We start from the raw sequence: 12,465 nt of genomic DNA on the forward strand, positions 1-12,465 counted from the left end.
TCATAGCAACAGTGTCAACCCGGAAGTGGGTGCCGACTTTTATTTATTTTTATTTTTTGAAAGAATACTACAACAACAACAATCTAAAGCAAATATATTTCAAATACTATAAACTTGTCCTTGCAAATGTTCAAATTAACTCAGGAATTGGCATTTTTTGGTATTTATTGTAAACATGCGTGTTTTTTTTCTTTTAAGTTTTTGAAGTAAGGTGATACCGACAAGGACGAATATAATAAAATCACACAAATTTCTCACACGCACGAGTAAATAGATTAGGTGCATATAAAAGGGAAGACATGGATGGGTATGTATTTACTTCCTTTTAAAGCCAAAGTCAAATTCAAAAGGCCTTTATTGTCATTCTACAACAGCAGCGTATGAAGAAATTAGTGGTGCTACTCCACAAAGTGCGTGTTTCCCAATAAAAACATAGATAAGTAATTTAAAAAGTCACGTCTGGGCAAGGTAATTCTGAAATATTGCACAATCTAAGATATTGCACATTGTTATTGCACACCCCGAAGTTATTGCACAGAAGGGATTGTGTGTCATGCTAATGCGAATTCAGTTCAGGCTCTGGGGGGAAAAACTATCCCTAAGACTATTTGTCCATGTTTTGTGAGACCTGTAGCGTCTGCCAGAGGGCAGCAGCTGGAACAGGTTGTGACCAGGGTGGTAAGAGCCCCTAACAATGTTCCCGGCAGCTCTGCTGAGGTAGCGAGGGGTGGCAATGTCACCCAGTGAGGGCAGAGAGCAGGCGATAATGAATGATTTTATAAGAATACAAAGAGGGAGGCCCGACGCCCCCCCCCACACCCTGCTTGTTTAGTAACAAAAGACAATTGTTGTGCTGTTTAAAAAATATATATTTTGAAAAAATGGTGTTTATGAAATAAAAGATTGAGTTTACACACTTGGAGAAGGTGAAGAAATTCATTCACTCGTCTAATAGTATCCGTCAGCCGTTTCTGACCACCATAAAGAAAATTCAACTCTCTACGTTGCACGGTTTGGACAAACGTAGCGAGAGAATATTAACATACACACACACACAAACACACACACAAATCACGCTTAATAAGGATTATAGATCAGTGATCAAAAGTCTTTGAAAATTGAATTGTACTTCAATGTATTGATATTGCCACACAATAGACAAGACATTGTTGTAAGTTACATAAATATATAACACATTAACAGTTGTCATCTGATGAGAAAATAATTGGCGTCGTCCCTGCAAAAAAAATCCATTGTTAATGTTTCTGTAAAATCAAAACACAAAAAAATCAGTAAATCAAAGGTGCACAAAGTAATCTCTCATTTTTTTAACCGCTTTATCCGAACTAGGATCGAGGGGGTGCTTGAGCCTATCCCAGCTGACTCTTGGCTAGTGTCCAATCAGCCTACTATGCATATTTTTGGAAAGTGGCAGGAAAACGGAGTACCTTGAGGAAACCCACTCAGCCCTGGGGAGGAAATGCAAACTCCACACAGGTGGACATGAGCTGGATTTGAACCTAGGACCCCAGAGCTGTGTGGGCAACACGGTAACCACTCGCCCCACCGGGTAATTTAGCACACATCCTCTATGGGGCTTGGTGTAATTATCTTCCCCTCTGAAATCTCAGCAGGGCTTTTATGCTCTGGAAATTCTGTTCCTCGTTACTCAGGGAGTGTTCCCTTTTACCGACGCAATGGCTCTAACATCGAGAAACAGCGTCCCTGTCAAGTCATTTGTAGAGTACATCGGAAATTATGGTTGTTCCCTTGTAGTATTGAGATTGATCTTAACATGCATGGTGTATGGATGTGTCAAGAATTGATATACAACGCAGTTATACGACGGACCCAAGCTGGTTTTGTTGACAACGGGGAGATGGATGCATTCATACATGCAGCACTACCAACATAGCAATATCTCTGAGTCACTCCCCTTTTTCTTTCACTTACCAGAGCAAGTGAATTTATATTCAGTTTTTTTCATATGGCTCAACTTGCTGATATTCCACAAATCCGTGTAACAAAGCCCCATTTATGGATATATATTTATAAGTCTTGGAACATGAGTTTTCGAATGTAATTTTTCTGAAATGAAAATTAAATGAAAGTTTAATACAGATGAATAAATTAGATGCACTTAATGAGTATTGCAAAATATAAACATATTCAATTGTTATTAAAGAAACAACAGCAGCAGGATATGAGGACACCAAATGGTTTGAGAATTTAGCTATTTAGGGAACATTTCATTTATGAAATGTATTTGAATTGATATATATATATATATATATATATATATATATATATATATATATATATATATATATATATATATATATATATATATATATATATATATATATACATACACACATACATATACACACATACATACGCATACACATACACATACATACGCATACACATATGCATACACATACGCATATGTATATACATACACATTCGTATACGTATACACATACACATTCATATACGTATACACATACACATTCGTATACGTATTCACATACACGTACACATACATATGCATATATATATATATATATATATATATATATATATATATATATATATATATATATATATATATATATATATATATATATATATATATATATATATATATATATATATATATATATATATATATATATATATATATATATATATATATATATACATATATATATATATATATATATATATATATATATATATATATATATATATATATATATATATATATATATATATATATATATATATATATTTTTTTTTTTTTTTAATTATTATTATTATTATTTTTTTAGCCTTTTGATGGTGTAATGGTTCACCCGCCTGACTTTGGTGGGGGCCTGATTTCCGCTGGTGGTGGTATGATTGTGAGTGCAAATGGTCGTCAGTCTCTCTGTGTGCCTGATGTCTGACGGGCGACTAGTTTATAAAGTAGTCTGCCTTTCACCTGAAGTCAGATGGGTCAGGCTCTAGCAACCCCCCCTTACCCTTACTAGGATACAAGGTACAGAAGATGAATGAACATTGTTTAGCAGACAAAATCCAGTTTGTGTACACATGTAAATGTACATATACACGTACACATAAATCATCCAAACAGTAGGTTCCATAGAACAATATTTGACACCATATAGTGGTGCTTAGAGGTAGAAGTAGTACAATCAGTGTTAGTATTTGCAGCGAACTCAGCACTGCTTACAGTAAGAGCTCAAATACACAAATATGTAACCATTCATCAAAAAAAAAAATTCAGGTCAGTTACATCTGCTCACAGTGGAAGGTTATTTTCAATATAATTCCTCCTGACGTCCATTAGTTCAAATTTATCATCTTTAGAAGATATTGTAACATCTGAACATCCCCCGCCCACTACATATAATTCAATTTTTTTTCTTCTATAGAGGGCATTTAGAAATTTCAATAATATCGAATGTGAAGGGGTGGAGTTGTTGCCTGTGGTTACAGCATAAAAAAGAAATGTTTTTTTCCTCTGTACAAGCTCTTATTCACAAGGTTTAAAACCCATGCTTCAGCGTTTTAAGTTCAGAGCCATGGATTAAACACCAATGGTGCAGTAAAAAAATGTGAGCTGAAAAATTAACAGTATATATCCTACATTTACAGCTTCATTTTCTTTCAATTTCATACAAAAGTAGTTCTCTGATGGTAGAAAAGCTTAGAGCCATCACTTTTACAGAAGTTTACGTCCTGCCCTTCTCCCGCATTCCACCACATTTATCCCTTTGTGAGATTGGCTCTGTTGAGTATTGAGTTAAATACCATTTGTTTTCTCTCACTGCAGCTGATGGCGACCAAGAAAATGCAGTCAATTTAAATGCTAGTGTTGTGGAGGCTGAATAAAAAAGAAAGAGGAGGAACAAAAGAGCAAAGTTAAACTAGGCTGAGGTGGGAGAGAGGGTAAATAATTGCATTACGACAAGGGAGAAGTACAAATATTCTATCTTCCTTTGTCTCATTGAAACACTGAATAATTGATTGAGTTTTTTAGCTAAAGGGTCGCTGATGTAGCTATATTTTCTGGCTAGGCACCATCTTTAACTGCTGTAAATACATGAACGCAACACTTTCAATTTTTCTGAAAATGAATGAGAAAGGTGGGTCGAGGGGTGAGTGGTTAGCATGTCAGCCTCACAGTTCTGGGGTCTGAATCCAGGTCAGCACTCCTGTGTGGACTTTGCATGTTCTGTTTGGGTTTTGTTTAGGTACTCTGGTTTTAGAAGAACGGTCGCCTTGCCCATAGGTATGAGTGTTAGCATGAATGTTTGTCCATCTCCTCGTGCCCTGCAATTGGCTGACCACCTAATCAGGGTGTCCCCCACCTCTTGCCCGATGGATAGGCTCCATCACCCCCTGCGACCCATGTGAGGATTAAGTGGTTCAGAACATGAAATGAATTAGAAAAGTGAGTGTTCATAGACAAATGCAAGACTTGACCAGTATTCATATTGACTGTATATTAGGGAGCACAATCCATCAACCAGTAGGTGAAACATTTAATTAAATGTATTACTTATTTAAGTGAGCATACCAATAAAAATGCACATATTCACTAATTAGTAAATAAATATTAAAAAGCCCTGGCCGTACTCATGTTTACACACTGGCATAATTCGTCATTTGTTTTTAAAAAAATGTTGGTAGGTTCAGGATGACTATTTAATTATATCTGTTTTATGTTACCTATGAGAATACTAACACAGAAAGTAGTACTGCAGTCTTTTTGGGTGAAGCCCAAAGAGTTCTTCTGTCTTTCTCTCCATTGGGGCAAGATATTCATTCATTCATCTTGCGAATTGTGCATTTATGGGTTGCTGGAGCCTATCCTTGCTGATATTGGGCGAAAGGTAGACTACACCCTAGACTGCTTGCCAGTTAGCCATAGAGCCCACAGACAATGCAATTTGCACTCACAATTAGCGACCAGTGCGAAACGACCCTGCACCTGCCCGCAAAGAAGTTCGGCAAGTGAACCACTAAACCATCAGGCGGTTAGTTTTTTTGTATTGTTCCTACTATATGAACATTTTATAGGACATGTCTGATCTTTGATTTTAATTTATAAAATAAAATTCAACTAGTATTCCAGTGCAATGTGTTTTTTCCCTTTCAGTTTGCGTTTGCGATTTATAGTTCGAAAAATACATTATCTATGGTAAATCCTTCAAAAAGCAAAACCAATCAAAAAAAAAGTCTTCAATTCTAAAATTACGTACAATACAAAAAATAATATAGTACATGCTGTTTTTCTGTGACCACCTGGCAATCAAGTTTGCAGGTTCCAGTTTTTCAATTGTCATTTTTACATGAATTATAACTGGTTATGGAAGGTGGCCAAAGTCACTTTTGGCAATTCTGTAAGTGAGACTTACAACAGCAATGAAGCTGTACCGATCAGAAATCACACCACCTTCTAGTAGAGCAACTTGCAGTGTCAGGATAAATTCTTGTGCGACGAATAACAAATCGTGTTAAATCATATCATCGTTCTTCCAGACTGAGCAGAGGGCAAAAGCGACAAGGATGCATGCTAGCCAAACGGCTTACAAATGAACCAATTTCGTCATACGCTTCTGTCTATGATGACAATAGGCTTTTGATTATCCGATGATGATGACAAAGCCTACGACTGAACAGAACACTTCCGGGACTTTTTCGGGACTAATAATAATGATGATGAATTATGTGCGTGCAGGTCTTTCAACACTCCATCTGGAGAGGAGGCTGACAGATGGCTCAAGGCATGGTTTATCCTCAATTCTTGTTGTAACCACTCAACAAAACCTCCTCATCATTTCTTGTTCTGTTCTCTCAGGTCAGTTACTAGGTTTGTAAATCTGCTGAATACAGCATGGTGCCATGTGGGGTAGTAGATGCTGCATTCAATCCAGCTGTTTTTTAAAATTTTTACATTGTTTGCATTTTTATTTATTTACAACAAAATCAATGTAGGGACGACAGACACCCACATGAAGGGTGACACATGATGTTGCCTGATACATTTTTGCACCACCAAAGTGTTAAATTTTCTTGACAGATTTCCGAGCTGATGAAGAAGCAAACATTCTGATTTCTCATGAACTAATCATTCATTCATCTTCTGTGCCACCTCTGGGTGAAAGGGAAACAAGTAGACCCTAGACTGGTCGCAAGTCAGTTGTAGGTCACACAGAGAGAAAAATGACCGTCCGCACTCACAATCATACTGTGCCTGCCCGTGTCGAAGTCAGGCGAGTGAACTTCTACACCACAAGGCGACTCTTCTTTGCAACCAAAGATATGAATATGAAATAAAATCCTGACAGAATCCAAGTTTTTACAGAACTGTGGTTGCCATTGAAAGCTACAGACTGTAAAATAAAAAATAAAAAAAGATATCTGTATGCTGCGGATAAATAAAAATAAATTCTCGTGAGGTCCACCACCGTGGTGAAAAGGTCCGAGATGTAGGAGCTGGTCTCTTTGCCGAGGTTGCCGTTCTTCTCCACAAAGCGCTTTCGCTTGGCTACCGGTGCACATGCGCCGTTGTTCACCGCCCGAAGTTAGCATCTTCTAAAGTGCAGAACTACAAATTCTCGTGTGGTCTAAGACTCCGAGGAATAAAAACATGAACAAGCATTATGAGGGATTTGCGACGTATATACGGTCGTGAAGCTGGCATGACCATAGCACGTCAACACACTGCATGGGGCCACTCAGACGGAGCCTAATGACAACATGGTCGGAGCCATTGAATTTGGCAAGCGTCTTAACAGTATCAACAACAACAGTAATATTTATACAAGACAAATGCCTCTCGAATCTGACAAAGAGGACTTGGACTGTAAAACTCCAATAACCAGTGTATTATTTCAATCAAGTGGGGATTAACAATTTTCAATGTGAGTGCTGAATTTAAAGTATTTTTAATTGTATTATTTTTTAAATGTATAGATTATATATTTAGAAATTAATACATTGCAGTCTTTTCATATGCCTGTAACTGTGATATTTAATAAATACTCTTCTTGATTATTTAATTTGTGTACTTGTAGTTTTGTATAGCCACAAAACCATGTATATAGTAATAATAGGGGTGATCCTAATGCGCAGTTTTTAGATAATCGCGGCCATGTCTGGTCTACATTATCCACGAAAAACGAGGGATCAGTGTAACGACTTCACACATATTTGGTTTACTTCCAATAATGCAAGCACTGGCCTTTTTGCTAACAGTCTGAAAGTTCATATCGAGGTGATGTTCTCCAGAAACAGCAGTGAGCCATAGAAGCAGATCACAAGGGTGACAAGAAAGCCTTTTAACCGAGAAGAATCATGAATTGTTAATCCCCACTAGTGATGTGCACATACAAATGTATTCCGACGATTATGATATCGAAAATAAATTCACTTCACACTGTGACCCTGGAATCTAGTTTAATCTTTATTCATATCATCAACTCAAAGTAATTGGTTTAAAAGATTGTTAAGGGCTGCCTCATGGTGTAGAGGTTCACTCGCATGACTTCGCTGTGGGCACAATTTCCACTGGTGGCGGTATGATTGTGAGTGTGGATGGCTATTTGTCCGCCTGTGTGCCCTACACCTGGCTGGTGATCACTCTAGGCAAAACGATTCTCGAGGGCCGCTGTGGGTGCGGGTTTTTGTTCCAACCGATCCAGTACAAGCAGTTCACCCAATGAAACAAGAAGCACCTGACTGCAATCCACTGATTGCACTTCTAGTATACCAGATTGGTGGAAAGGTTTCCTCTTATAGGTTGGAATGAAAACACACACCCACTGCTGCCCTTTATGGAATAGTTTGCCCACCCCTGGTGTAGTCTGTCTTTTGCCTGTAGTCAGCGTGACAAGGCTTGAGCAATCCCCTAACCGTTAGGGGATTGCTCAAGCCTTGTCACGCTGACTACAGGCGAAAGACAGACTACCCATGGGTTAGGGCCTAACCTATGGGTCGGGAACCTTTTTCACAGAGAGAGCCATAAACAATTCACATGTTACAATGTTATTTGTTGAAAGCCATTCTCAGAGTTGAAAAGTATAATTGATTAATTTACTATTAATGATCTTGCAATCAATTTTGATAATGCAATGTTAAATATGCTTCTATATATAAACATTCAAGTTACAAAACAATTTCTGGAATCAAGGGATTTCGTAAGTAGAGTTGCAACTGCTTATACATTTTTCTTTCCTGAGTGACAAATCTAAGCAATTATCTAGTCATACCATTATCACTGATTGCCAAAGTAAATTGTTGTTGTACTGTAACTATTATTAGCCTGCATGCAGTATATGAATTGAAAAAAACTCAATGAAGGGAAAATGTCAGCATCTCCACATATTGACCTGTCTCAAAAAAACAAAACATCGGCCACGAATGACATTTAAACAAAGAAACTCTATTGATTGAGATTTCTGTATAAAACACCTGATGCACATTTCATTTAAAAAAACACAAGAAAAATGGCTCCCTAGTCTGGTGCATGGGCAGCCCGGTGAGGTGAGAGGTTAGCGTGTAAGCCCCACAGCTCAGGGGTCCTGGGTTCAAATCCAGGTCATGTCCACCTGTGTGGTGTTTGTGTGGGTCTGCATGGGTTTTCTCCGTGTACTCTGGTTTCCTCACACATTCCAAAATCATGCATGGTAGGCAGATTACACACTCTAAATTGCCCCTAGGTATGAGTCTGAGTGTGCATGGTTGTCCGTCTCCTTGTACTCTGCGATAGGCTGGCAACCGATCCAGAGTGACCTTGCCTCTGGCCTGGAATCAGCTGGGATAAGCTCCAGCACCCACCATGACCCTAATGAGGATAAAGTGGTTCAGAAAATCAGATGACATAAGATGAGTCTGATGCATGGACTAGCAAGTGGCAGTCATGTTTGTATGGTGGAGGTTAGTTATTTTTATGGTCCACGCTGTCCTCGCACCAGGATCCTAAAGCAAAATTTTATGTTTTTATTTTCTAACAAAGTCTCATTTGATCCTTTTTATCCTGGTGCACATCACATATACTATCCCAAATGACATTCATGCAATTTGGATTCGTCGTTTTTCCAGTCTCTGATCAATACGGGGAAAAAGACCATTAATTATGGTAAATATATTTCATCTATATTTAATCAGAACTTCTTGACATGAGAGATAACTCATCTAAGCACTCATTAAGAGGTAGACTGCCCATTTCCACAATGGTAAAAAGCAGGGCAGTTTTCTTTAGCAAAGAAAGAAAGTTGCACCATATGCTGTAGGGATCTTTACGTGGTACAAGATACGCCATTCCTCATAAAACAATCCGTGAATGATACTGTATCACTATTTTGTCGGGGTATAGCTAAAATGTTTGTATTTTAATTGTAATGTGAAGCAGTAAATTCTTTTTCATCCATTCATTCATTTACAGAACCGCTTTGTCCTCACTAGGGTCGTGAGAGAGGGGAGCCTCTCCCAGCTACCTCCAGGCACGGGGAGGGTACACCCTGAATTGGTGGCCACAAGGAGACAAACAACCATTGACGCTCACACGCAAAACTAGGGGCAATTTAGAGTGTCCAATCAGCCGACCATGTATGTCTTTGGAATGTGGCAGAAAACTAGAGTACCCGGAGAAAACCACACAGGGGAGAATGCAAACTCCACACAGATGGACCGACCTGGATTTGAACCCAGGACCCCAGATCTGTGAGGTCGACGTGATAACCACTCAATACACTGGGTCGCACAACCCACAACAATTCCACAAAACTCAAATTTGCTATTGTTAACAGTCACGTTGACAAATAACAATAAAGAATCTGTGACACTGATGCCTACAATTTGAAAAATATTGAAATTATCACAAATAATCAGTGGTGGACCGTTAGAGCCTGGATGGCCTTCTCAGCTGCATAAAAAAATATTTGAATCAGAGAACGATGTTAATTATGTTTTGCCCATGAATACTTAATACCTAAATAATTCTAAATTGTCTGTAACCTTCATTTTATTGCTTTTCCCCTGGTTGTGCTGCTTCCAGATGTGTTTTCATATTTAAGCATCTAACCAATCAAATTTCAGCCATTATTTGTTGCCAGGGTCAGGAATCTGCGTTGAAGCCTCCACAATAACTTCTGTAGGCTCTGTTGCATCAAACAAGCATCGATAAAACTTGCTTTAACCAATCAGATTTCCAGTTGGCGACACCAAGGCCTTCTCAAAGGCGTCATCATACGTCGTCGCTTTCACCAACTATGATTGGCTAGGGATAGAGTGGACAAGTCAGAGCTATCAAACTGTATCTAAAGAGGTTTTATAGCCATGAAATATTTTTTTAGGGTTGGATTGATTCAGACATAGCACTGAAGGTGTCGATTTGAAATTCACCTACCGCCACTGCAAATCATAATAGAACATAAATGTACAACTGCAAAGAAGTTTGTCAAAAATCTACCAGCTAGCAAAGTTTCTATTCTGTGTCTTTTGAAATTTAAAGTAGTAAGGTCTGTCAAAAATCAGCATACAGTGCTGCCTAGAGATAGGAGTTACCCATTTTTGCCCCCTCTCCTTGGACCTCATTCACGACCAGTATCTCCCCATGTTTTACTGAGACTATAAAATTAACCATCTACATCAGTTTCAGTGATTTTATATTTCCAGTAAAATATGTATCTTGTATGCAGTTAGCCCTTCATGATGTGTATTCCAGGATAGAATGTTGGTTTTATTTCACACACAAGAATTTGGGGGGGATGCTCATCCATTTTACATCTTTGACCTTCTATTTGAATGAGAATATCAGCGCTAACTCTAAACACTTTACAATAATACAATATTAAAAAGGCAATAGTCTGTTAAACAACATAAAATCCAATATAGCTTCATGTGTAAACAATGCAATTTAGGCTTCTTCAATAGAGGTTTTATGACATCACAATAAAGAAAGTAAAAGAAAATAAAGGGAGGTAAAAAATTTTTGCGTGTTGATACAAAAAAGAGATTCCTTACTGCTTTCACCGGGCATAAATATACTTAAATTATTATTTTTTCCACACTAAATATTAGAAATTTTACCGATAATTGGTAGGAACCCATGGTGAAAAGCTGCTTGAAAAGATCTATCCAGAAAAGATAAAATTTGCACTATCAGACGGGTTTGAATGTGATGTATATTAAATTGTAAATCAACTGTATTTCATTATGGTCATTACCACTTCATTGCACAGATAAGCAAGTCACTTTTTTGGAAAGGTCATTCCTGCTGTTTCAATTCCTGCTTTTCTGATTTAACTGAGAAGAACGAAAGTGAATATAAATGCAAATTTTTTTGAAGGGCTCGGGGGGTAAACAGGGAGTACATTTCAGATGTTTTGAGGACCCATTTGTTCCTCTTTAATTACTTACAGTAATTCATGACTTTACTTAGAAAATCTAGACATTACTTGTTTTAATTGAATTCATTCATCCATCAACTAATTTCTTTTAATTATCTCATCTGTAGCTGTCAAGTCAACTAAGCGGAAGATAGGTTTGCCCCCCTCCAGACCAACAGGTGACTATTTTGACTGACCAGGGGAAAAATGGAGGGCAAAGACATGCAGTAATTACCATAAATTGCCGGACAAATTGGGAGAGTGATCATTTTTATTCTTCAATGCCTGCCTGCATCCAAGCCAGGTGAATGTTAAATTTGCAGCCACAGCCTCCTTTTGCAAGACAACACTCACACCCATTAGTAGATGGTCTGCTCTGCCACCTGGTGGCAACATCATGAAGTGAATTAGTCGCCATGTTTTCTGGCTTTTGGACAATTCTCTGCTTTATCCACATTAAGGTCACGGGGGATGCTTGAACCCAAGACCCCAGAGCTGTGAGGCCGACACGCTAACCACTTGCTCCAAAGGGCCGCACCTGAAACACACATTTAAAATAAATATATAATATCGCTCCTCATTTTCTGAACTGCTTTATCCTCATTAGTGTCACGGGGGTGCTGGAGCCTATCCCAGCTGACTTCCGGGCAGAGGCGGGGTGACACCCTGAACTGGTGGCCAGCCAATCGTAGGTCATGAGGAGATGGACAACTATTATTTTCCTTAGAAGGAAATAAGTCCAAGTGTTTTTCCCCAGCTCACATAGTTTATTAAAATATATTTTAGTTAAGCACGGTAGATTGAGTGGTTAGCGCGTCGGCCTCGCAGCGCCGGGGTCCTAATCCAGCTCGGCCCACCTGTCTGGAGTTTGCATGTTCTTACCGCGCCTGCGTAGGTTTTCTCCAGGTACTCCGGTTTCTTCGCACATTCCAAAGGCATGCGTGATAATTTGGTTGAACACTCTAAATTGCCTCTAGGTATGAATGTGAGCATGCATGGTTGTCTTTCCACTAGTGGCCTGCAATTTGCTGGTCACTGATTCAGGGCATCCCTCACATCC

The 12,465-nt window shown here is 38.5% G+C and overlaps 1 long non-coding RNA gene across 2 annotated transcripts; it reads left to right on the top strand.

Moving 5' to 3' along the window:
- The first annotated feature begins 58 nt into the window (after positions 1-58).
- On the top strand, positions 59-11,687 carry LOC144210521 (uncharacterized). Of its 2 annotated transcripts, none has more exons than XR_013329395.1 (3): positions 59-307; positions 5,753-5,872; positions 11,534-11,687. It is a non-coding gene; the product is annotated as an uncharacterized LOC144210521 (long non-coding RNA). The 2 variants fall into 2 exon arrangements; XR_013329396.1 differs by lacking the exon at positions 11,534-11,687 and adding an exon at positions 6,095-6,341.
- Positions 11,688-12,465: the final 778 nt, after the last annotated feature.

The sequence above is a fragment of the Stigmatopora nigra genome, chromosome 17 (assembly GCF_051989575.1).
Source record: "Stigmatopora nigra isolate UIUO_SnigA chromosome 17, RoL_Snig_1.1, whole genome shotgun sequence".
Taxonomy (NCBI): Eukaryota; Metazoa; Chordata; class Actinopteri; order Syngnathiformes; family Syngnathidae; genus Stigmatopora; species Stigmatopora nigra.